Source organism: Ranitomeya variabilis, chromosome 5 (assembly GCF_051348905.1).
Source record: "Ranitomeya variabilis isolate aRanVar5 chromosome 5, aRanVar5.hap1, whole genome shotgun sequence".
Lineage (NCBI taxonomy): Eukaryota > Metazoa > Chordata > Amphibia > Anura > Dendrobatidae > Ranitomeya > Ranitomeya variabilis.
In genome coordinates this window covers 427,802,444-427,830,390 of record NC_135236.1, presented here as the reverse complement: position 1 = coordinate 427,830,390, position 27,947 = coordinate 427,802,444, and positions in this window count along the sequence as shown.

Below are 27,947 nucleotides of genomic sequence, written 5' to 3'. Positions count from 1 at the left end.
TCACATTTTATAATATAAATTGTGTTAATACTGTATTGCAGGCACCAGGCCACATTTCATAATCTAAATCCTTTTTACTAATAGTATGGTTAAGCCAGGAGCCCAAATGTCAGAATCTAAATAGTTTGTGCTAATAGTGTGGTACAGCCAGGAGTTCACATTTCAGAATCTAAATCCTTTGTGCAAATTGTGTGGTCCAGCCAACAGTATACTTTTCAGCATCTAAATCCTTTGTGGTAATTGTGTAGTCTAGAGTACAACAGTCCACATTTCAGCATCTAAATCTTTTGTGCTAATTCTGTGGTCCAGCCACAGTATCTCAGCAAAAAAATACAGATTGTTAATTTATTGACAGATGACTGACAGGTGTGGGCCTAGGTTTGTGAAACAGCTGGTCAAAAGAGGGGAAGGGTAAATCCAACAAGAGTGGGAAAAAGCAAAGTTGTGATGGAAAGGAGAATAGGCTTGGTGTTCGAGGTGTACTTTGGGTAGGTGGTAATGTCACTGAAAACTCTACTTAACAAACACCAGCTCGTTATTTCCAAAGACAACTGACAACTTCTGTGACTGGACAGGCTAATCGACTACCTTTTCTTGGCAGCCACACAGCAGTGAGGGCAAGAAAGAGCATGTGCTTGAGAGGAAGGCAAGCGCTGCATCAAGTGGCCTCTTTTCCTCTTCCCCCACCTTAACATCACACACGCTACTGAGTCTTTTTTTACAAAACTGGCAGATAGCGTGAGTTGGGTCAACCATCTGAAAAAAGGCCCTGGCTAGGCAACCCTTGACACCACTGTGAACTGCAGACCCATGACCGCTGCAGGCCACAGCCACAGTTGTGACTGAGAATACAGTAGTTGCATCACTCCATGTCTGTGAGGCAAGCCACAATATAACTTCCTAGTCTTCCTCCTTCTCCACCTCTTCTGCTGAGCTACACAGCTGCGTGTCTCTACATTCACACCAAGTGACATCTACAACCTCATAGTCATCCTCTCTGTTGTCTCATTCCTAGTCCAGAGAGGAACCCTCCTCCTCTTCCTGCCCTGACAGCACAGTACAGTCCATGTCCACCTCAAGTATTTGAGTCTCATCAGGACCACTTCCACCCCAGGGGTTAATGTCTGGGGATGAGGGTTTAGATTCTGCTTGGACCCTACTTCCTCTGACATTGGATCCAGCTGAAAAAAATGTGGGCATCGGTGCAGATGCTTTCCTCCACTTGAGTCTGTGAATCTTTGTAGCAGACCTCTGATGCCCATGAAATAGAATGTGTGAACAGCTCTGCAGACTCACCCATCTGTTGTTCCCCACTGTCAGTTGGGAGGTTGGAGAGTTGTGACAAAAGGGGAGAAAGAAGGGTAATGGGGGTGCCACCTCTGAGGACTGTACTGTGTGTGATGTCAATGTGGAGGAAGAGGAGCAGAGGCCACTGTTAATCAAGTAGATCCTAACAGCGTACAGGATGAACATAGACTCTTAAAAGAGCAGTTCATTGCGGGGCTCCTGTCCAACACCCACAGGACTCAGTTACGCATCCTGGCCTTGCAAAACTCTGACCTAGACTTTGCGCAATTTAAGGACAGAGCCACCCGGGTGCTACACAAACCTCCACCCAGCCATGCAGTGCCTCTTAAGCGTCAAGCCCTCACATACCACCAGGAGGTGGCATCATATCCACAGGTCCCCGTTGAAGCTGATGCACAGGTTCTAGATGAGGATTCTTCTAAAGGACTATGCCACCAGTTGCAGGAGCTGACCAAGTGTGTTGCTGCATTAGCCCGGACTGTACAGTCTCTACATTAATCCCCTAAGGAGAGGACCAAGCTGGCTTCCAGACTGGAGGACTGGCGATGACAGAAGAGGATCCCGCTGACCAGAGGGAGAGATGATGACCGCTATCACCAGGATGGGTGACCAATCTGCTGCCGCTGCAACCAGGCAGGACACATTGCAATGTACTTATCCAAAACAATTTAGTCAGGCCGCACCCTAAAATAGCATTGTCTATATGGACATCAGGGTGCACGTCCTCACCAGGGGGTCCATCCCAGACAGAAGATCCAAATTACTGGATCATTATGTAGTAATTTACCTGGATGACATCTTGATTTTCTCTGATTCCCTACAGGAACATCAGGAACATGTCAAGATCGTGCTCAGACGTTGAGAGGTAATCATTTGTACATCAAACTCGAAAAGTGTGAATTTCACTGCTCCAAAATTCAATTTTTAGGCTATGTTATTTCTCCCCAGGGATTGAATATGGAGTCCAGCAAGATCCAGGCGATCATTGATTGGCCGGATAATAATCTTAAACATTACTAGTCACGAACTGGTAGTGGAGGAGAGAGGACCCTGCCTGAAAGGGCTCTCAGTCTGCTAGGGATAGGTGAGGATACAATAGGTGAGGGTAGAGCTGGTTGTGCAGTCGTTTGATGGAACTATGGTTATTGTAGTTTGAAGTTTTGTCAGAAGAGGTGGTTCTTCAGGTTCCTTTTGAAGGTTTTCATGGTAGACGAGAGTATGATATGTTGCGGCAGAGAGTTCCAGAGTAGAGGGAATTCACAGGAGAAATCTTGTATGCGATTGAGGGAAGAGGCAATAAGAAGGAGACTTTGTGAGGATCGGAGGTTGTGGGTAGGTAAGTACCAGGAAACTAGGGCACAGATGTATGGAGGAGACAGGTTGTGGATGGCTTTGTATGCCATGGTTTGGGTTTTGTACTGGAGTCTCTGAGTAAAGGGATTGACTAAGAGGAGAGGCCAGGGAAAATCGGGGGATAGGTGGATCAGTTGGGCAGCAGAGTTAACTATGGATTGGAGGGGTGCGAGACTTTTAGAAGGCAGGCCACAAAGCAGAAGGTTGAAGTAGTTGAGGCTAGAGATGATGAGTGCATGAACTAGGGTTTTCGCAGATTCTTGATTAAGGAATGTATGGATCCGGGAAATAATTTTGAGTTGATGTGAGCGGGAAGTAGAAAGGGCATGGATATGTGTTTCAAAGGACAGATCAGAGTCCATGGTTACCCTGAGGCAGTGATTGCGGGTCACTCTTATCTCCGCTTGTAGATGAGGGCAAGAAAAAGCATGTGCTCCAGTGGATGACAAGTACTGCATCAAGCCCGGAGTGCTTCCTGCAAATTAAGGGCATAGTCCCGTATACAGTCCTGTGCTTTTTGCTTACACCCGAAGAACTTCATTTTTATCTCTGCAGCGGTGCAGGTGTCAAAGGTAATTTTGAGCTTAGCAAAGATCTGCTGCACAGTCCTTTTATCCACATCTGGCCAGGATTTTACCTCTCTCAGGGCTGCACCAATCAGCTGATTAGTCAAAATGTTAATTTGCTGATGCTCTGTCAAAGGATAAACTTACTCGGTATTGGGTCTGGTCGCAAAGGGGGATGTCACGGTGGCTGTGACCCGGTCCATGGCCCTGGGCATCAACGTTAAAGGGGGTTAAATGTTCAAAGTTTGTCGTGACGCCACCTGTGGACTTCGGTCAATAGGGGGACTGACGCTACATTAGAGGGGTCTCCTGGGGGATGTTGCAGCAGCTTAGATGTTACACTTCCCACAGGTGAAGTGGGATCCCCAGGGGTCCTACAGTGTGTGGCGTAGATGGTAAGGCCGGTGAATAAATGGAGGATGCAGGTTGTAAGTCTTTACCTGGTTTACTTGTGGGTGACAGGCTGCAGTCCAGGGCACCGGCAACAGGTGAATTAGAAGTCTGGGTAGTCCAGAGACAAGTGAAATCCCCTTGGCAGGTCAGGTAGGAGCCTTCCACTATGCGCTTACTGTCTCTGAGGTCCCTGCTGCCACTAAGTGTCCTAAGCAAAGCCCTTATTCGTTTTCCTGTCCAGGGTCAGGTACCTGTATGGCAGGTAGCTTGAGCTGTGCCTACTGGGGTCCTTTCACTCTGACTCCAGGCTCCAAGGTGCTGCTGTGCCACAGGTAGATATGGGCAAAGTCCATGTAATTCTCTGCCCTCCGGTTCTGCACTGTGTAATATAGTCCACAAAAGACTCGGGCTCCCGGTACCCGGCTACTGCGCTCAGACTCCCTGGAGACCTTCTTAGTCCCCTCTTGGAGTCCTGTATCTCCACTGTGCTCTGTCCCTGCCTGTCCTCGCACAAGACTGTCTGCACTAAATGATATTACTCCGCCTCCAAACCAGGATCTTTATCCAGGGAAGCTGCCCTAAAACAGGGTTTTGAGCTCCCCCTCCTGGCCTGGATTTGGAAGGTGTTGTGTGTGTGATAGCCTACCAAAGGGAATCTCACTTGTCTCCAGACATAGCACCACCCTCCCCGAGAGGAAGGCAGCACTACTGTGGTACCCGAACTCCTGGGGTGCCACATAAGCCCCTTAAATATTGCTGTCCATTCCTGGCATCGGCATTTAAGGTGTGCGTGAGCAGATGATAGGGAAGTGATGGTTTGCCACAGCAGATGATGCACTTGACTACCATGCCAGTATTTCTGTGAAGCACAGCCACAGACTGGACTTCATAGGAAACTGTAATTTTCTCTACATACAGCAAAACTATTATTATTATTATTATTATTATTTATTTATATAGCACCATTAATTCCATGGTGCTGTACATGAGAAAGGGGTTACATACAGAGTTACAGATATAGTTTACAGTAAACACGTTTACAGTGACAGACTGGTACAGAGGGGAGAGGACCCTGTCCTTGCGGACTTACATTCTATGGGATAGTGGGGAAGAGACAGAAGGTAGGGGGCGAGGCGATGGCGATGCGGTGGCTCTGGCGATGGAGAAGCGGCGGTTCTGGTGATGGCGAGGCGGCAGAATGGTTATTGCAGGCTGTAGGCTTTCTTGAAGAGATGGGTTTTCAGGTTCCGTCTGAAGGATCCGAGGGTGGTGGATAGTCGGACGTGTTGAGGCATGGAATTCCAGAGGATGGGGGATATTCGGGAGAAATCTTGGAGGCGGTTGTGTGAGGTACGAATAAGTGTGGAGGAGAGTAGGAGGTCTTGGGAGGACTATGGTGTTGTAGTGCATAGAACAAGTGATAAGATGATTGCTGGTTCAATTCGTCTAAAATAACTAAAAAAATAAAGTAAAAAAGTTATTAAAAAATAAATTCTATAATCATTTGAATTATCATCTTTTACCCATTTTAAAATAGAAATATAAAAAGTTAAAAAATAAACATATTCAGCAGCACCTCATCCATAATTTAAACAATTTATAAGGTAAAAGTAATTATGAGAAAAGAAAAACACCTGAATTGTGGCATTTAGATCATTGCAACTCCACCAAAAAAATACAATAACTAGAACTCTATATAAAACATCAATATCAATATTGTATGTGACCCAAAACCATTAAAAAAGTCAACTTACCCTCCAAAAATCAAGCCCTAACACAGCACAATCAAGATAAAAATGAAAACTTTATGCGATTCACAAAATAATGACACATACCGACTATTTTTTATAAAATGTCCCAAAAATGTTCACTACTTAAGTAAATATCAAAACTTTGCAAGTCAGCGTGTAATCGTACTGACCTAAATAATCATGCTGCAAGATCATTTTTACTACACATTGATCACTGTAAAAACATAACCCAAAAGTCAATGTTGGAATTGCACTATTTTGTCATTTTGCCACACTTGAAAAGTTTTCTTGTTTCCCAGTACATTGCATGGTAAAAAAGATTGTAGCCATTCAAAACTACAACTCATCTTACAAAAAACAAGCTCACATATGACTATGAAATTTTTTTAAAAAGTTTGGGCTCTTGGAAGAGGGGAGGGAAATAAAATTGCACAAAAAATCTGAATATTTGTCAAGAGAAAATGGTTTTAAAAATGCTAGACTTACATCAAACATGACTGATGATGACGATTTCCACCAACCACTAAGGTAGGAGAAAGGAGGTCCCTTTAAGTAGCATCTTTTAGATCTTTCCAACTGATCTTATTTCATTTGATTAAACGCCACATCGTGTGTTCTCAGATCTAATCTAAGGCACCTAACACCAAAGAGTTCAAATGCATAAAAAACATATCAGTCCGCAGGCTGTTTTTTTTTTTTTTTTTAATGAAGAACTTGTGATCCTGAAGTCAGAGGTTAGGAATCCACAGCACAAAATTATCAGGTAAATAACTTTTAGTCAACATTTATTACTTTCAATCATACATTAAACTCAGTTTGGGAAATAAATAAAAACATTTGATCTATTTCTTTTTTGAATTATTTATAATGGATACAGAACAGTATTTTGGAATTTGGCAGAACTACTTAACAATCTTTGGCTTCAGATGGTAAAAGTTTATTTATGATTAATATAGTCTCTATATCATTACAATACACAATTTCCAATATTTATGTCAATGTCATTAAAGGGCACATAAAAAAACTGAAGGGAGAATCTACATAGATACAAAGTACTAATATTTTGAACATTATATACTCTTCTAAGATAAAAGAAAATTGTAATAATTTTAATTTTATAGAACAAAAAATGAAACTGGCAAGCTTTTCAGAATGCTTTGTGAAGCATGATGTTTATGTACACATAAAAAGAGTTTGACAATTGGCACAATATTGTAATATCAATATGCTATCAGTGATTTGACAAAAAACATCAGTGATGTAGTTACAGTCATGGCCGAAAGTGTTGGCGCCCTTGAAATTGTAAAGAAAATTAAGCATTTCTCCTAGAAAATTACTGCAATTACACATGTTTTGCTATACACATGCTTATTTCCTTTGCGTGCATTGGAACAACACAAAAAGCATAGAAAAAGATCAAATTGGACATCATTTCATACAAAACCCCAAAAATGGGCTGGACAGAATTGTTTCCATGTTTCCAAAATTGTGGGTAATCAACCCATGACACTGTAGCTAATCCTCCTGGACATGGATGACAGAGTACAATTGATGAAAGGTTGCAACGCAGAATAGTCTAGATGGTGGATAAACAGCCCCAATCAAGTTCCAAAGAAATTCATGCTGTCCTGTAGGCTCAGGGTGCATCAGTGTCAGTGCAAACTATTCCTTGACATTTGAATGAAATTAAATGGCAGGAGACCTTGAAAGACCCCACTGCTGACACAGAGAGGGTAAAAAGCTAGACTGCAGTTTGCTAAAATGTACTCAATCCAAAATTCTTCTCGCAAAGTGAAGTGTGCACAGATGAGACCAAGATAGAACGTTTTTGGTAAAGCACATCATTTTTCTGTTTACCAAAAATGGATTGAAGCCTACAAAGAAAATAGCACAGTACCTACAGTCAATTATGGTGGCGGTTCAAAGATATTTTGGGGATGTTTTGCTGCCTCTGGAATTGGGTACCTTGACATCATGAAATATAAAGATTACAAAAGATTACCAAAGGATTTTAGGTCTCAATGTAGTGCCCAGTGTCAGAAAGCTGGGTTTGTGTCCTAGGTCATGGGTCTTCCAGCAGGGCAATGACCCCATACATACTTCAAGAAGCACCCAGAATATGGATGGAAACGAAGAGCTGGAGAATTCTGAAGTGGCCATTAATGAGTCCAGATCTAAATTCTACTGAACACCTGTAGTGAGATCTTAAAATTGTTGTTGGGAGAAGGCACCCTTCAAATATGATAGACATGGACCAGTTTTCAAAAGAAGAACGGTCTAAAATATCAGTTGAGAGGTGTAATAAGTTTGTTGATGGTTATAGGAAGGGATTAATTGCAGTTATTTATTCCAAAGGGTGTGCAACCAAATATTAAGATGAGGGTGCCAACAATTTAGTCTGGCCCAGTTTGGGGTTTTGTGTGAAATTTTGTCCAATTTGCCTTTTTTTCTCAGTTTTTTGTGTTTTTCTAATACACACAAATGAAATAAACATGTATATAACAAAATGTGTGATTACAATAATTTTCTGGGAGAAGTACTTCATTTTCCGGAACAATTTCAAGGGTGCCAACACTTTCAGCCGTGACTGCATACTTGTTATACAGTTGTACTATTCACAACCTGACCAAAACTCTGGTTCCGTTGTCAACTCAACAACATACAAAGCATTGGTACCCTACTCTAGCGTGCAGTGACTCTTTTTCAATGGTTTAAAGGCTGCTTATACCTTTAGATGGCTTTTAATTAAAATGCCTGCATGTTCCCTTATAAGTCACTGTGGTAGGAGGTTTTTTTTTTTTTTTTACATTTACATCGCATAGCTATTGCAATTTCTATAAAATTAATTTTAGATATATTGAGCAATCGCTAAGCAACAAAAAGAGGCTAATAAGAATGTATAAAAAGATGTAATACAGATATGATGACGGTATAGGGGGCTGGGCAGCTGTCAGATGTCCTTTATGCATATTAACGGGGTTGTCTCATACCTATTATGTACTTTATAAATATTGCAACTATTTTTACACCCTAAGAACTTTTGTAATTTGTTTTAATATAAGTTACTCTACACTTCTCCTTATACATCTAATCCCTATAATGTGTTTTCTTACTTATAATAATAATAATAATAATAATTTTATTTATATAGCGCCAACATATTCCGCAGCGCTTTACAACTTATAGAGGGGACTTGTACAGACAATAGACATTACAGCATAACAGAAATCACAGTTCAAAACAGATACCAGGAGGAATGAGGGCCCTGCTGCTCGCAAGCTTACAATCTATGAGGAAAAGGGGAGACACAAGAGGTGGATGGTAACAATTGCTTTAGTTATTTGGACCAGCCATAGTGTAAGGCTCGGGTGTTCATGTAAAGCTGCATGAACCAGTTAACTGCCTAAGTATGTAACAGTACAGACACAGAGGCTATTAACTGCATAAAGTGTATGAGAACATGATGGAGGAACGTGATTATGTTGTTGTTTTTTATTAATAGGCCACACAGGGATAATTAGGTTAATGCGTTGAGGCGGTAGGCCAATCTGAACAAATGAGTTTTTAGTGCACGCTTAAAACTGTGGGGATTGGGGATTAATTGTATTAACCTAGGTAGTGCATTCCAAAGAATCGGCGCCGCACGTGTAAAGTCTTGGAGACGGGAGTGGGAGGTTCTGATTATTGAGGATGCTAACCTGAGGTCATTAGCAGAGCGGAGGGCACGGGTAGGTTGGTAGACTGAGACCAGAGAGGAGATGTAGGGTGGTGCTGAGCCATGGAGTGCTTTGTGGATGAGGGTAGTAGTTTTGTACTGGATTCTGGATTGGATGGGTAGCCAGTGTAATGACTGGCACAAGGTAGAGGCATCGGTGTAACGGTTGGCGAGGAATATGATCCTGGCAGCAGCATTCAGGACAGATTGGAGCGGGGAGAGTCTGGTAAAAGGTAGGCCAATTAGTAGAGAGTTACAATAGTCCAGACGAGAATGAATAAGTGAGACAGTAAGAGTTTTTGCAGAGTCAAAAGTAAGAAAAGGGCGAATTCTGGAAATGTTTTTGAGATGCAGATAAGAAGAGCGAGCCAGTGATCGGATGTGGGGGGTGAATGAAAGCTCGGAATCAAGGATGACTCCAAGGCAGCGGGCATGTTGCTTTGGAGTAATGGTGGAACCGCACACAGAGATGGCAATGTCGGGCAAAGGTAGGTTTGTAGAGGGAGAGAACACGAGGAGTTCAGTTTTTGACAGGTTCAGTTTCAGATAGAGGGAGGACATGATGTTAGAGACAGCGGTAAGACAATCACTGGTGTTTTCTAAAAAGGTCGGCGTGATAACAGGAGAAGAGGTATATAATTGGGTGTCGTCAGCATAGAGATGGTACTGGAAACCAAATCTACTGATTGTTTGTCCAATAGGGGCAGTATACAAAGAGAAGAGGAGGGGGCCTAGGACTGATCCTTGAGGAACCCCAACAGTAAGGGGAAGGTGAGAGGAGGAGGAACCAGCAAAACAAACAGTGAAGGATCGGCCAGAGAGATAGGAGGAGAACCAAGAGAGAACGGTGTCCTTGAGGCCGATGGAGCGGAGCATAGTGAGGAGGAGCTGATGATCCACAGTGTCGAATGCTGCGGAGAGATCCAAGAGAATTAGCATGGAATAGTGACCATTAGATTTAGCTGTTAGTAGGTCATTAGAGACTTTAGTGAGGGCAGTTTCAGTAGAGTGTAAAGAGCGGAAACCAGATTGAAGAGGGTCGAGAAGAGAATTATCTGAGAGATAGCGGGTAAGACGGGAGTGGACCAGGCGTTCCAGGAGTTTAGAGATGAAGGGAAGATTAGAGACAGGTCTATAATTAGCGGCACAATTTTGATCGAGGGAGGGCTTTTTAAGTAGTGGATGTATGATGGCATGCTTAAATGAGGAGGGAAAAATACCGGAAGTGAGGGAAAGGTTGAATATTTTTGTTAGGTGAGAGGTGACAGCCGGGGAAAGGGACTGGAGGAGATGCGACGGAATGGGGTCGCTGGTGCAAGTGGTCGGGCGAGAAGATGCAAGGAGCCTGCTTACTTCTTCTTCTGTAACTGGTTCAAAGTCAGAGAGTGAACTAGATGCAGTGGGGGAGGGAGGACAGTGCTTGGTATGAAGAGATTGGGAAATGATTTCCTGTCGAATGTGGTCAATTTTTTCTTTGAAGTAATTGGCCAGATCGTCAGCGTGGAGATCTGTGGTTGGGGCCTGCTCTCTTGGGTTGAGTAGGGACCGGAAAGTGTCAAAGAGACGTTTAGGGTTATTGGACAGCGAGGTGATGAGGGTGTTGAAATAGGTTTGTTTGGAGAGGTGAAGGGCAGAGTTGTATGTTTTTAACATGAACTTATAATGGATGAAATCTTCGGGCAGATTAGATTTTCTCCACAGACGTTCGGCGCACCTGGAGCACCGCTGCAGGAAACGTGTTTGCAGCGTGTGCCACGGTTGTCGCCGTCTGTGCCGAGTTGTTCTATGTATAGGAGGTGCAGCTTCTTCCAGGGCACTTTGCAGGGTTTCATTGTAATGCTTCAGAGCAGAATCAGGACAAGAGATGGAGGAGATTGGGGCCAATGAAGACTGCAAGTTCTTCATAAGTTTCTGGGTGTTAATGGCCTGTATGTTTCTATAAGTGTGGAAAGTGGGGATGACCTGAGCGGGATGGCAGTTCATGATAGAGAATGAAAGAAGGTTGTGGTCAGAGAGCGGGAGAGGGGAGTTTGTGAAATCATCCAGTGAGCAAAGCCGGGAGAAGACCAAATCAAGGGAGTTTCCATCATCATGTGTTGGAGAGTTAGTATGCTGCGAGAGGCCGAAAGAGGAGGTTAGAGATAAAAGGTGAGAAGCAGATGGGGAGAGGGGAGAAGCAATTGGGATATTGAAATCACCCATGATGAGGGTGGGGGTGTCATAAGAGAGAAAGTGTGGAAGCCAGGTGGCAAAATGATCCAGGAACTGGTGAGAGGGGCCGGGAGGACGATACACCACCGCCACTCGCATGGAGAAGGGGACGTAGAATCTGACAGCATGGACCTCAAAGGAAGGGAATACAAGTGAGGGTACTTGGGGGATAACTTGGAAGGTACATTTGGGTGAAAGGAGCAGACCAACGCCTCCACCTGCTCTGTTGTCTGATCTTGGGGTATGAGAAAAGTGTAGTCCACCAAATGAGAGAGCAGCAGCAGCGGTGGTGTCTGACTGCTGGATCCAGGTTTCAGTAAGAGCCAGGAGATTAAGAGAGTTAGAAAGGAAGAAGTCATGAATGAAGGAGAGTTTATTACACACAGAGCGAGAATTCCAAAGAGCACACTTGAAAGAGACAGAAGGCATGCATGGAATATTAATAAGGTTAGAGGGGTTTCTGGGTGTAGCAGTTGGGAGGTTTGACTGGCTATAACATGGGGGGCCGGGGTTCGGAGAGATGTCTCCAGCAACTAGGAGAAGGAGGATAGAAAGAGTGAGCAGATGGTTAAGTGATTTGTGAGAGCGTCTCTTGTGTTGGATGGTGGGACTGAATGGATCTGTACTGTTAAGCAATGTGAACAGAGCATGAGTGCTATACATAGGAGAGGCCAGGACAGAGGGGCCAATATGGATGGAGTGTAAAGAGTTGATGCAAGGGCGGTGATTGTGTGTGAAAGCAGCAGCCATGATATAGATTATACAAATACATATGGTGAGTATTTGCTGTGTGCCAACTGAATAGGGAATAGATTTTGATTGTCTTACCTGTCTCCTGCCCTGTCTAACTGCCATGTTATAACTGCTGAATACTTAGAAAAAAAAGTACTTTGAAAAAAAAAATGTACACGAATAATAGTGCACGAATGCCCCCTGCATGAATGCTTCCCCAAGCTATATCTACATTTATAGGTGGCCAGCTCTTAGATCTCACTTTTTTTTTTTTTTTTTTTTTGGTCTTCCCCCCTCTCGTTACCAATCAATCTAACTCAATTGAGACAGCAGGGCACAATAAATGTAGTGATCAGATAAACAAATGTCCAGGTCTACATGGATCATAAACCCCTTTGAAAAACAGTTATGCGAACTCTTGGCATAAGGACAAGCAGAAGAGAATTAAATATCTAGAAACAAAAACAATTGCATAACAAGCTGGCTAACAAATATAGCTATAAGCAGGAATCAATGCCGAAGGTAGAAGGACTCTGATACCATTCAAGCTTGCTTGCTGTCAGGGAATGGAGCAATAGACATGCAGGATATTTCAGTTCAAAGAATGAATGATATGTTACCATTCAAGCTTGCTTGCTGTCAGGGAATGGAGCAATAGACATGCAGGATATTTCAGTTCAAAGAATGAATGATATGTTACCATTCAAGCTTGCTTGCTGTCAGGGAATGGAGCAATAGACATGCAGGATATTTCAGTTCAAAGAATGAATGATATGTTACCATTCAAGCTTGCTTGCTGTCAGGGAATGGAGCAATAGACATGCAGGATATTTCAGTTCAAAGAATGAATGATATGTTACCATTCAAGCTTGCTTGCTGTCAGGGAATGGAGCAATAGACATGCAGGATATTTCAGTTCAAAGAATGAATGATATGTTACCATTCAAGCTTGCTTGCTGTCAGGGAATGGAGCAATAGACATGCAGGATATTTCAGTTCAAAGAATGAATGATATGTTACCTGTATGAAGAGAGAAGAGATGCTTGTTATATTCTGCCATGTTATAACTGCTGAATACTTAGAAAAAAAAGTACTTTGAAAAAAAAAAGGTACACGAATAATAGTGCACGAATGCCCCCTGCATGAATGCTTCCCCAAGCTATATCTACCTTATCTTACTTCACGTCTTGTGGCGTTTAAGGGGAGTCTTAAATGGGACGTCACAGGTGGCTCGGGAGGCTGGGGCTGCACTCATTTCTGTGGCAGAATCTGTCTTCCCTCCTGGAAAAAGACCTGAAATGCAGTCACAGGCAGTGGAGTAAATAATCCATTTAGGGATTGGCAGGAGAGGGAGAAGTGTAGGGCATTTTACAATAAAGCTAATTACAAAAGTGGTTGAGGGTGTAAAAATAGATATTTAAAAAGGGACATATTAGGTATCGGACCAACCTTTTAACAATACACTTGTCTTTGTAGGTGGTAAAACCTGCAAAATCAGCAGTGCATCAAATACTTATTTTCCCCACTGCATATTTGTATATCTTTTCATATTAACTTTCTGCTAAATAAATGTTCCTTTTATTCAAATCCCCTGTAAAGACACATGTGTTTCTTGGAATATAGATTTCCATATCACTGCTGTAAAGACAGAATAACACTAAGTGGAAGTTACAGTCATATGAAAAAGTTTGGGCACCCCTATTAATCTTAAGCTTAACGTTTTATAAAAATTGTTTTTTTTTGCAACAGCTATTTCAGTTTCATATATCTAATAACTGTTGGACACAGTAATGTTTCTGCCTTGAAATGAGGTTTATTGTACTAACAGAAAATGTGCAATCTGCATTCAAACAAAATTTGACAGGTGCATAAGTATGGGCACCCTTATCATTTTTTTGTTTTAAATACTCCTACCTACTTTTTACTGACTTACTAAAGCACTTTTTTGGGTTTTGTAACCTCATTGAGCTTTGAACTTCATAGCCAGGTGTATGCAATCATGAGAAAAGCTACTTAAAGTGGCCACTTGCAAGTTGTTCACCTGTTTGAATCTCCTCTGAAGAGTGGCATCATGGCATCATAGTAAGGAAATGGAAGAACACAGGTAAAGTTCTTGTTAAGGCCAGAAGTGGCAGGCCAAGAAAAACATCAGAAAGGCAGAGACGAATGGTGAGATCAGTCAAGGACAATCCTCAGACCACCTCCAGAGAGCTGCAGCATCAACTTGCTGCAGATGGTGTCACTGTGCATCGGTCAACTGTACAACGCACTGTGATTTTTTGCCACCATGCATAACTCCTTTTTGTATTACCAAACAACTCAATCTTGGTTTCATGAGTCCACAGGACCTTCTTCCAAAAAGAAACTGGCCTTAACAAGAACTGTACCTGTGTTCTTCCATTTCCTTACTATGTTCCTCACAGTGGAAATTGACAGGTTAAACCTCTGAGACAGCTTTTTGTATCCTTCCCCTGAACAACTATGTTGAATAATCTTTGTTTTCAGATCATTTGACAGTTGTTTTGAGGAGCCCATGATGCCACTCTTCAGAGGAGATTCAAACAGGAGAACAACTTGCAAGTGGCCACTTTAAGTAGCTTTTCTCATGATTGCATACACCTGGCTATGAAGTTTAAAGCTCAATGAGGTTACAAAACCAAAAAAAGTGCTTTAGTAAGTCAGTAAAAAGTAGGTAGGAGTATTTAAAACAAGAAAAAGATAAGGGTGCCCATACTTATGCACCTGTCAAATTTTGTTTGAATGCAGATTGCACATTTTCTGTTAGTACAATAAACCTCATTTCAAGGCAGAAACATTACTGTGTCCAACAGTTAATTAGTTATATGAAACTGAAATAGCTGTTGCAAAAAAAACAATTTTTATAAAACATTAAGCTTAAGATTAATAGGGGTGCCCAAACTTTTTCATATGACTGTAAGTTGTCCTGAAGAAAATTTAGATTGCTCTTAATGTGGGGCAGGATCATATTTGTAATAATAATATTAATAAAAAAAACTCCATGATCTTTATTAAATAAAGTTAAAGCACTATTGTGCACATGATACCCTGATACCCCCCTTTTGCCCCCACTCACTTGCCTAGATGGGGTTTCTATTATAATTATGACCTTTACTGACATTAGAGGAAATCAAGATTATTTTTAAATTAAATGTAATTTAATAATTCATGATAGGCCTGTAATTTTTATTGTAGGTACACTTCACCTGTGAGAGATAGAATCTAATATAAAAGCCAGAAAATCACATGGCATGATTTTTACATGATTAATTTGCATTTTATTGCATCAAATATGTATTTGATACAAGAGAAAAACAGAACTTAATATTTGGTACAGAAACCTTTGTTTGTAATTACAGAGGTCAGACGTTTCCTGTAGTTCTTGACCAAGTTTGCACAAACTGCAGCAGGGATTTTGGCCCACGCCTCCATACAGATCTTCTCCATATCTTTCAGATTTTGGGGCTGTCAATAGGCAACATTGAGCTTCAGTTCCCTCCTCTTTCTATTGGGTTCTGGTATGGAGATTGGCTAGGCCACTCCAGGACCTTGAAATGCTTCTTACAGAGCCACTCCTTTGCTGCCCTGGCTGTGCGTCTGTGTGTGTATGGGCCTGGACATGTGCTGGTGTGAGCAGGGGGACCTTGCATGCCCTGCAGGATTTTAATCCATGACGGCATAGTGTGTTTACTAACGGTAATGTGTGAGACTGTAGTCCCAGCTCTCTTCAGGTCATTGACCATGTCCTGCCATGTAGTTCTGGGCTGATTCCTGACCTTTGTCAGAATCATCCTAACCCCACGAGGTGAGATCTTGCCCCAGACTAGGGAAGATTGACAGTCATCTTGTGTATCTTCCATTTTCTAATAATTGCGTCAACAGTTGTTGCCCTCTCACCGAGCTGCTTGCCTATTGTCCTGTAGCCCATCCCAGCCCTGTGCAGGTCTACAATTTTATCCCTGGTGTCCTTAGACTGCTCTTTGGTCTTGGCTGTGTTGGAGAGGTTGGATGATGATTGAGTGTGCGGACAGGTGTCTTTTATGCAGTTATGAGTTCAAACAGGTGCAATTGATACAAGTAATGAGCGCAGAGTAGGAGGGCTTCTTAAAGAAAAACTAACAGGTCTGTGAGAGACTGAATTGTTACTGGTTGGCAGGTGAATAGTTATTTCATGAAATAAAATGGTATTTAACCCCTTAACCAGAAGTATTTTTGGTTTTGCATTTTCATTTTTTGCTCCCCTTCTTTCCAGAGCTATAACTTTTTTATTTTTTAGTCAAAATGGCCATGTGAGGGCTTGTTTTCGCAGGATGAGTTATACTTTTGAAAGACACCATTGGTTTTATCGTGTCATGTACTCGAAAACGGGATAAAAATTCCAACTGCGGTGAAATTTCAAAAAAAAAGGGCAATCCCACAGTTGTTTTTTGGGGGTATGGCACTCATAGCAATCCGGTCTCGACAACCATAGAGGTCTGCAGGAGATCTCTGGTTGTCATACCAACCCATCGGTGACCCGCGATCACATAATGGATTTCTGGCGCAATTTGCAAAGTGCATGGTAAATGCCGCTGTCAGAATTTGACAGCGGCATTTAATGGGTTATTAGCCGAGGTTGGATCGTGATTCCTCCCGCGGCTGTTCCGGGCACATGTCAGCTGTTCAAAACAGCTGACATGTGCCGGGAAAGATGTTTGCTCACCGCAGGAGCCCACATTAAAAGGAGGGAGTCCGACATCGGTGTACATTTACACTCGATGTCGGAGAGGGGTTAATTATTTAACAATCATACAATGTGATTTTCTGTTTTTTATTTCTAGATTTTGTTTCTCACAGTTGAAGTGTACCTATTATAAAAATTACAGACCACTCCATTCTTTGTAGTTGGGAAAACTTTCAAAATCAGCAGTGTATCAAATACTTATTTTCCCAACTGTAGATAACATATAAAAGATGTATATGAGTTCCCTATCAATATGAGTGAGGGATCTGACATGCTACAAAAGGGTGCAGCATGTAAATCAAAATTCTGGCTCTTTGCCATGAAATTTCCACACACGCCCAGATCAAATAATTCAACAATTCAAGTCAAATATAACAATTATTAGTTCCCAAGGACAATTTTAGCACAGGAAACATGGAGGTGTCTCATTTTTGTATAGAATATCTTACAAAGTTTTACAGAACGTTCTAACAATATCTGCAGGCCTAGCCTTGGTTTCTTTTAGCTGATGCAAAACATGATTTTATACAGCTAGTATAAAGCTGACATATTACAGTTAATATATCATATTGGCAAATTATGGGTTATAATAGTTTTATTGATTATTTTTTTATTAGCAGTTTAGTGATTTACAAATTGACGAACATATTTCACATTTACTTCATAGCAGGTGGGCCTATCTGCTCTCAAATGCCAGGGCTGATTTTCATTCTCTGTTCAGCCCTGAGTACAACATATTTAGGAGACAGATTCCTGGTGAAAGTGTTCTCTGCTTTGGACACTCTCTTGACAAATATTGTCAAGGTCCCTTGACAATATTTTGTTCATAAAGTGTGTCACTAATGGATTCATAGTGATCATCTGAGATGTCATCTAAGTGCAGTCTGATGGTTTCTACGAACTGATCAACTTGCATTGTCGAGTGCAATACGAATACGAAATCAAACTCGGGCATGCACCGATTTTTTCCTATGTGTTCAGTTTTCTTGTAGTGCAGCTACATGAGAAATAGAGCCCAGCACAGTTCCAACTCAAATACAGAACAGGACAGGATATGTCCTAGAGAGTGATAGATGCTCTTTGCAATCACTCTCCACTCTGGTCATGAGTAGTGTTGAGCGATACCTTAGGATATTCGAAAATATCGGTATCGGATTGGATCGGCTGATACCGGCAAAATATCGGATCTCGCCGATACCGATACCCTATACCAATACAAGTCAATGGGACACAAATATCGGAAGGTATCCTGGATGATTCCCAGGGTCTGAAGGAGAGGAAACTCTCCTTCAGGCCCTGGGATCCATATTCATGTAAAGAATAAAAAATATGGATATACTCACCCCTCCGGCGGACCCTGGACCTTAGCGGTTTAACCGGCAGCCTCCGTTCCTAAGAATGCAGAGTGAAGGACCTTCGATGACGTCGCGGCTTGTGATTGGTCGCGTGACCGCTCATGTGACCGCTCACTCGACCAATCACAAGCCGCGACGTCATTGCAGGTCCTACACTCACTGCATTCTTAGGAACGGAGGCTGCCGGTTACACCGCTAAGGTCCAGGGTCTGCCGGAGGGGTGAGTATATCCATATTTTTTATTTTTATTCTTTTTTTTTACATGAATATGGATCCCAGGGCCTGAAGGAGAGTCTCCTCTCCTCCAGACCCTGGGAACCATACACTGGGAACTTCCGATTCCGATTTCCAATATCACAAAAATATCAGAACTCGGTATCGGAATTCCAATACAGCAAATATCGGCCGATACCCGATACTTGCGGTATCGGAATGCTCAACACTAGTCATGAGATGAGGATCTGAACATTTGACTATTAACAAAAAAAATTCTCTAAGACTTAAAATGAAAATGAATTTTCAGAATAGGACTATCATTTTAATGTACACTCTATACTCTTTTCCTAAACTAAACCTAAAAATAAATTATCCGAATGATTAGAATATATACAACAGAAATCATCATACGGCATCTGAAATCATCAATGGAATATTTTTCCTTTGGTTTCCTTTCGAGACATTTAAACCACATGAAGTACTGATTGACAAAAAAGTTAGAAAAGAAGATCTAAGATATGTTCTTGTATAAATTACACGCACAAACACAAGACTGCTACTTTTTTTTACTGTTACTTTATTTTAATGAAAGAATCTGCTCTATTGCAACTTGAACAAAGTAAACTTCTAAATACTTTACTTGGTGCTCTAAGATTGTACACAGTCAAGACAAGGCTAATCACTTATATCTGTACAGATATCGACCAACTAGATCAGCACTTCACATTGACTTACTTGTTTAAGCATTTAGATAACTATATTGTGCTTGTATTTCATGAGGTTTTCAAGCTGGAAAACAAGTGTTTCTGTTTGGATTTCCAGTATTAGCTACAAAACAGAGACATCATTGCTAATGTGATGGCAAATAGAAATACGGCTAAGCATTTTTATTCAAGTTGCCTTTCATGCTGTTTTCGCTCACAGCCTGATTGAGAGAGATGGATACGACTAGAAGTACTGCTTTGATTTTTACTGCTGAACTAAATAATGATGTAAAAGGAATGTTATACAGAAGGTAAATGTATTAAACCCCTTGCACTTTGTCATTAGGCTCGCCACACTGCCATGAAGCCAGAAATACTGTATAGATCTCTGATAATATAGATATATTAACGGTAATGCCACCCAAAATTGCAATGACAGGTTTTAATAGATTACTTAAAAGAGGCTTCCATAAACTAGTTCTCTCTACAAGTTAAGCTTTTAGGGAATACAGACTCTAATAAGGTCAAAATATTTTAATAAAAACAAGTTCCCTCTATTAATAAAGGTGAAATATTACCTAGTATCCTATGTCCATGGGTAATATAAATTCTTCTTTCCTAGTACTGAATTTTATACATAATACTTATTGAGGCCTATCATGACAAATTGGGAATTTGCTGTGAATATGAACATTAAAGGGCTGTTTTGTGTTTTCAGACATTTTTTCCAATGGCTGATTTAATTCAATAGGTCTAATTAAACAGTAGCAAGAAATGTAATTCAAATTCAAATTGGTTTCAATAAGTAATGATGTCTCTTTTTCCAAGACAGTTTTGATAACTATTTTCCAAGACCCGCTATGATACAATTCTAAAATGTCTGGGACACTAATTGGACTCATAAAAATATCACTGAGTTATATGGGGAATACAGAAGTTTTATTATTATCATTAATGGGAGTAAGACATTGTTGAATTTAAAGTTTGGAACAGCTAACAAATTGCCTACACAGCCATGTATCACTGCACTTGGGCCTGAAAGAAAAATGCTTTCTGGACTAATTGTCTTCCTTTAGTTCATGCTGACTTGACTTCATCATAATAACTACATTGAGTGTAGAGTTTGCTGTTATAAAAAGAGATGGAGTTCTGTAGGTGGAATGTATCTATATTTAAGGTGGGGCTTTATCTTACAAGGTGATGACACTTCCCTTCCTCCATTGATTTTCCAGGGGCTTACAACTAATCAAAAAAGTCTGACAATTATTCAAGACAATGTTTTAGGATGATTTAGACAGTCAGATATCCTGTAAATGCTCTTCCAATTGTTGGTCCACAATAAACATTCAGTTATTTACCTGATCAATAAGCAAAACTATGTAACATGGTATTGGGGTGGGACATTCTTCCCTGTATAGTTTTCGTCAGCCTTTGTAAATGGGCCAGTATATGAACACCAATCAACCTGTATATAGAAGATCAGCATTTGAAAATTGTCCATCTAAATGTGCCTTAGCTGTCTGTGTGTGGTACATGTGCAGCATGTTTCTTGCATGAGGAGTGGTGTGGGTGTAGCATATGGCATGTGTGTCCAGTGTGCAAGTGGTACATGTGTCATGAGTCAAGCCTATGAGTGTTTTGTGTGTGGCACTTTTCAACTGTGTGGACTTGTGCATGTATCCAACATGAGTGATGTGCGTGGCATCTGGAATGACTCTGAAGTACACCGCACTTGTCAGGGTCCCAAATATGTTTTTTGCATAAGTGCCCTATACGGTCAGTGTCTTCTACTGAATAGAAATTTGAGGGTTCGGCGCATTGAATAATTTCGAGGTTGTTTAATTTCAATCTAGCATGCCCTTAAAAAGTTGGTCCGGAGCTCAAATAACTTTTAATCTAAATCCCTATTTGATGTCAGAATTTAAACTAATATCTAATATACTTGCATTAAAAAATTCCTTACCATTCCCTAACTACATTATCTAACTGTTATTGCATTGTTTTCCCTACTTCCATTAGGATGACTCTTCATTTGAAAATCACAGTGCATGCTGAGATACTCAAACAAAGCATTATCAGACAAGGGGGCAGAGACTGTGGTCACTGTCACAGCTTCTGCCCCTCCCTCAAATGATGCCTCATCAGTGGTGCAGGTTTCAAGGGTTGGGCTAATCAATGCTGTGATCCTGAGCACTGGTGTTGTGCGATGTTAGCAACGGCTTTGTATTGCAGCTCAGATTAGTAATAAAGGTACCTTCATACTAAACAACTTTACAACGAGAACAACAACGATTCGTGAAGTTGCAGCGTCCTGGATAGCGATCTCTTTGTGTTTGACACGCAGCAGCGATCTGGATCCCGCTGTGATATCGCTGGTCAGAGCTAGAAGTCCAGAACTTTATTTGGTCATCAGATCGGCATGTATCGTCGTGTTTGACAGCAAAAGCAACAATCTCAGCAATGTTAAACATGGAGCTAACGACCTGAGAGAACGATAAGTGAGTCACCGCTATGTCACACGATCGCTCCTGCATCGTTCTGGAGCTGCTGTGTTTGACATCTCTACAGCGACCTAAACAGCGACGCTGCAGTGATCGGCTCGTTGTCTATATCGCTGCAGTGTCACTGAGTGTGACGGTACCTTAACAAGCCAGCAACTGTCAGAGCTTGGTATCAGGATACCCAGCTGTCAAGTGACTATGGGGGCGGTGCTGGACTCTGCACGCCAGGTGTATTTTTTCTATTTTTAATATCTTTATTTTCAAGGGCGGAAAAGTTAGGTGATTTAAACTTTTAGGGGGATGAGGTTCATATTATTTAAAACTTTTTTCTTACTTTTCACTGTTATTGTTAGCCCCCTTAGGGGACTTGAAGATGTGATCTTCCGATTGATTGTGAAATATACAGAGGTGCCTGTTATGACCCCAGTGGACAGGGTCTCAGAGGAACGTGCAAGTCTGCAAGATAAAAAAATCCAGCTCATAGGGCTGTGGTAACTGGGTTGACCAAATAGCTACTCCTAACGCCAACACTAGAAGTAGCCGGGGATCATGCCTACGGTGATCGCTAGATGACTCGCGCCAGCCGGAGAATCTAACTACCCCTAGGAGAAGAAAATAAAGACCTCTCTTGCCTCCAGAGAAAGGGACCCCAAAGCAAGATACAAGCCCCCCACAAATAATAACGGTGAGGTAAGAGGAATTGACAAACACAGAAATGAACCAGGTTTCAGCAAAGAGAGGCCAGCTTACTAATAGCAGAATATAGCAGAATAACTTATCTGGTCAACAAAAACCCTATAAAAATCCACGCTGGAGATTCAAGAACCCCCGAACCGTCTAACGGTCCGGGGGGAGAACACCAGCCCCCTAGAGCTTCCAGCAAAGGTCAGGATACAGATAGGAACAAGCTGGACAAAAATACCAAACAAAACAAAAGCAAAAAGCAAAGAAGCAGACTTAGCTTGAAAAACAGGAACCAGGATCAGAGGACAAGAGCACAACAGATTAGCTCTGATTTCAACGATGCCAGGCATTGAACTGAAGGTCCAGGGAGCTAATATAGCAACGCCCCTGAACTAACGGCCCAGGTGAGGATATAGGAAAAGACAGAAGCTCCAGAGTCAAATCACTAATGACCACTAGAGGGAGCAAAAAGCAAAATCACAACAGTACCCCCCCCTTAGTGAGGGGTCACCGAACCCTCACCACGACCACCAGGGCGATCAGGATGAGCGGCGTGAAAGGCACGAACTAAATCGGCCGCATGAACATCAGAGGCGACCACCCAGGAATTATCTTCCTGACCATAGCCCTTCCACTTGACCAGGTACTGAAGCCTCCGCCTGGAGAGACGAGAATCCAAGATCTTCTCCACCACGTACTCCAACTCGCCCTCAACCAACACCGGAGCAGGAGGCTCAGCAGAAGGAACCACAGGCACAACGTACCGCCGCAACAAGGACCTATGAAACACGTTGTGGATAGCAAACGACAAAGGAAGATCCAGGCGAAAGGACACAGGATTAAGAATTTCCAATATCCTGTAAGGACCAATAAAACGAGGTTTAAACTTGGGAGAGGAAACCTTCATAGGAACAAAGCGGGAAGAAAGCCACACCAAATCCCCAACACGTAGTCGGGGACCCACACCGCGGCGGCGGTTGGCAAAGCGCTGAGCCCTCTCCTGTGACAACTTCAAGTTGTCCACCACAAGATTCCAGATCCGCTGCAACCTATCCACCACAGAATCCACCCCAGGGCAGTCAGAAGGTTCCACATGACCCGAAGAAAAACGAGGGTGGAAACCAGAGTTGCAGAAAAACGGCGAAACCAAGGTGGCGGAACTAGCCCGATTATTAAGGGCAAACTCAGCTAACGGCAAGAAGGTCACCCAATCGTCCTGATCAGCAGAGACAAAACACCTCAAATAAGCCTCCAAAGTCTGATTAGTTCGCTCCGTCTGTCCATTAGTCTGAGGATGGAAAGCAGACGAAAACGACAAGTCAATGCCCATCCTACTACAAAAGGATCGCCAGAATCTGGAAACGAACTGGGATCCTCTGTCTGACACAATATTCTCAGGGATGCCGTGCAAACGAACCACGTTCTGGAAAAACACAGGAACCAGATCGGAAGAGGAAGGCAGCTTAGGCAAAGGAACCAAATGGACCATCTTGGAGAAGCGATCACATATCACCCAGATAACAGACATGCCCTGAGACACCGGAAGATCAGAAATGAAATCCATGGAGATATGTGTCCAAGGTCTCTTAGGGACAGGCAAGGGCAAGAGCAACCCGCTGGCACGAGAACAGCAAGGCTTAGCTCGAGCACAAGTCCCACAGGACTGTACAAATGACCGTACATCCCTAGACAAGGAAGGCCACCAAAAGGATCTGGCCACCAGATCTCTGGTGCCAAAAATTCCTGGGTGACCTGCCAACACCGAGGAATGAACCTCGGAAATGACTCTGCTGGTCCACTTATCAGGCACAAACAGTCTGTCAGGTGGACAAGAATCAGGCCTATCAGCCTGAAATCTCTGCAACACACGTCGCAGATCTGGAGAAATAGCAGACAAGATAATCCCATCCTTAAGAATACCAACAGGTTCAGCGACTCCAGGAGCATCAGGCACAAAGCTCCTGGAAAGAGCATCGGCCTTCACATTCTTTGAACCTGGTAAATACGAGACAACAAAGTCATAACGGGAGAAAAACAATGACCAGCGGGCCTGTCTAGGATTCAGGCGTTTAGCAGACTCGAGATACATCAGATTTTTGTGATCAGTCAAGACCACCACACGATGCTTAGCACCCTCGAGCCAATGACGCCACTCCTCAAATGCCCATTTCATGGCCAACAACTCCCGATTGCCCACATCATAATTTCGCTCCGCAGGCGAAAACTTCCTAGAGAAAAAGGCGCAAGGTCTCATAACAGAGCAACCAGGGCCTCTCTGCGACAAAACGGCCCCTGCTCCAATCTCTGAAGCATCCACCTCAACTTGAAAGGGAAGCGAGACATCAGGCTGGCACAAAACAGGCGCCGAAGTAAACCGACGTTTCAACTCCTGGAAAGCCTCCACGGCAGCAGGAGCCCAATTAACCACATCGGAGCCCTTCTTGGTCATATCCGTCAAAGGTTTCACAATGCTAGAAAAGTTAGCGATAAAACGACGGTAGAAGTTAGCGAAACCCAAGAACTTCTGAAGACTCTTAACTGACGAGGGCTGAGTCCCAATTATCAGAAAAAACCAGAATATCATCCAGATAAACGATCAGAAATTTATCCAGATAGTTCCGGAAAATGTCATGCATAAAGGACTGAAAAACTGAAGGGGCATTAGAGAGCCCAAAAGGCATCACCAAGTACTCAAAATGACCTTCGGGCGTATTGAATGCGGTTTTCCATTCATCCCCTTGCTTAATGCGCACAAGGTTGTACGCACCACGAAGGTCTATCTTGGTAAACCACTTGGCACCTTTAATCCGGGCAAACAAGTCAGACAACAGCGGCAAAGGATACTGAAATTTGACAGTGATCTTATTTAAAAGCCGATAGTCAATACAAGGCCTCAAAGATCCGTCCTTTTTAGCCACAAAAAAGAATCCCGCACCAAGAGGGGAAGAAGACGGACGGATGTGTCCTTTCTCCAGAGACTCCTTGATATATGAACGCATAGCGGTATGTTCAGGTATCGACAGATTAAACAGTCTTCCCTTAGGAAATTTACTGCCTGGAATCAAATCTATTGCACAGTCACATTCCCTATGAGGAGGCAATGCACTGGACATGGACTCGCTAAAGACATCCTGATAATCAGACAAGTACTCCGGAACTTCCGAAGGCGTAGAAGTAGCAATAGACACAGGCAGGGAATCCTCATGAATACCACGACAGCCCCAACTAGACACTGACATAGCCTTCCAGTCAAGGACTGGATTATGGGTCTGTAACCATGGCAGCCCCAAAACAACCAAATCATGCATTTTATGTAGAACGAGAAAACGTATCACCTCGCGGTGTTCAGGAGTCATGCACATGGTAACCTGTGTCCAATACTGCGGCTTATTTTCTGCCAATGGCGTAGCATCAATACCCCTAAGAGGGATAGGATTTTCTAATGGTTCAAGAATAAAACCACAGCGCTTAGCAAATGAGAGATCCATAAGACTCAGGGCAGCACCTGAATCTACAAACGCCATGACAGGATAAGATGACAGTGAGCAAATCAAAGTTACAGACAGAATAAACTTAGGATGCAAATTACCAACGGTGACAGGACTAACAACCTTAGATATACGTTTAGAGCATGCTGAGATAACATGTGTAGAATCACCACAGTAGTAGCACAAGCCATTCCGGCGTCTATGAATTTTCCTCTCATTTCTAGTCAGGATTCTATCACATTGCATCAAATCAGGTGTCCGTTCAGACAACACCATGAGGGAATTTGCGGTTTTTCTATCACATTGCATCACATCAGGTGTCTGTTCAGACAACAACATGAGGGAATTTGCGGTTTTGCGCTCCCGCAACCGCCGGTCAATTTGAATAGCCAGGGACATGGTATCATTCAGACCTGTGGGAATGGGAAAACCCACCATAACATTCTTAATGGCCTCAGAAAGGCCATTTCTAAAATTAGCGGCCAGTGCACACTCGTTCCAATGTGTCAGCACGGACCATTTCCGAAATTTTTGGCAATACACCTCAGCCTCGTCCTGGCCCTGAGACATAGCCAGCAAGGCTTTCTCTGCCTGAATCTCAAGATTGGGTTCCTCATAAAGTAAACCGAGCGCCAGAAAAAACGCATCAATATCAGCCAATGCCGGATCTCCTGGCGCCAACGAAAAAGCCCAATCCTGAGGGTCACCCCGTAAGAATGAAATAACAATTTTTACTTGTTGAGCAGAGTCTCCAGACGAACAAGGTTTCAGGGACAAAAATAATTTACAATTATTCCTGAAATTCCTAAACTTAAATCGGTCTCCTGAAAACAGTTCAGGAATCGGAATCTTGGGTTCAGACCTAGGATTTCTGGTAACATAATCTTGTATACCCTGCACACAAGCGGCAAGCTGGTCCACACTTGTAATCAAGGTCTGGACATTCATGTCTGCAGCAAGCTTAAGCCACTCTGAGGTAAAGGGGAAAAGAAAAAAAAAAAAATGAGAGAGGGAAAAAAAAAACTCAAAATTTTCTTTCTTATAATCCCACTTCTGCAATGCATTAAACATTTAATACTGGCCTGGCATACTGTTATGACCCCAGTGGACAGGGTCTCAGAAGAACGTGCAAGTCTGCAAGATACAAAAATCCAGCTCATAGGGCTGTGGTAACTGGGTTGACCAAATAGCTACTCCTAACGCCAACACTAGAAGTAGCCGGGGATCATGCCTACGGTGATCGCTAGATGACTCGCGCCAGCCGGAGAATCTAACTACCCCTAGGAGAAGAAAATAAAGACCTCTCTTGCCTCCAGAGAAAGGGGCCCCAAAGCAAGATACAAGCCCCCCACAAATAATAACGGTGAGGTAAGAGGAATTGACAAACACAGAAATGAACCAGGTTTCAGCAAAGAGAGGCCAGCTTACTAATAGCAGAATATAGCAGAATAACTTATCTGGTCAACAAAAACCCTATAAAAATCCATGCTGGAGATTCAAGAACCCCCGAACCGTCTAACGGTCCGGGGGGAGAACACCAGCCCCCTAGAGCTTCCAGCAAAGGTCAGGATACAGATAGGAACAAGCTGGACAAAAATACCAAACAAAACAAAAGCAAAAAGCAAAGAAGCAGACTTAGCTTGAAAAACAGGAACCAGGATCAGAGGACAAGAGCACAACAGATTAGCTCTGATTTCAACGATGCCAGGCATTGAACTGAAGGTCCAGGGAGCTAATATAGCAACGCCCCTGAACTAACGGCCCAGGTGAGGATATAGGAAAAGACAGAAGCTCCAGAGTCAAATCACTAATGACCACTAGAGGGAGCAAAAAGCAAAATCACAACAGGTGCCACAGCATCACTGCATATGCCAAAAATTACAGGCAGAGTTTCAAAGGTGCTCCGTTGTACCAGGCACAAAGGTCATCAGCTGACCCATGGCTGTCATGACAACCCGTGGGTCATGATCACATTGTGGGCACGCTGATAGCTGGAGAGCATGACACGCACTCATACTGGAGTATGATGAATGCCACTGTCAGAGATTGACAGTGGCATTCAACAAGATAACAGCCATGAGCGGAGCACCACTCCACCCACAATTGTTAGCGGCAGGTCCTGGCTATAATACACAGCTATCACCTGCTGGGCATGTTTGGCAGATGTCATGAAGGGGTAAAGGATGTGATTACAATTAAAACTGGCTGACCTACTCATACACAGTAATT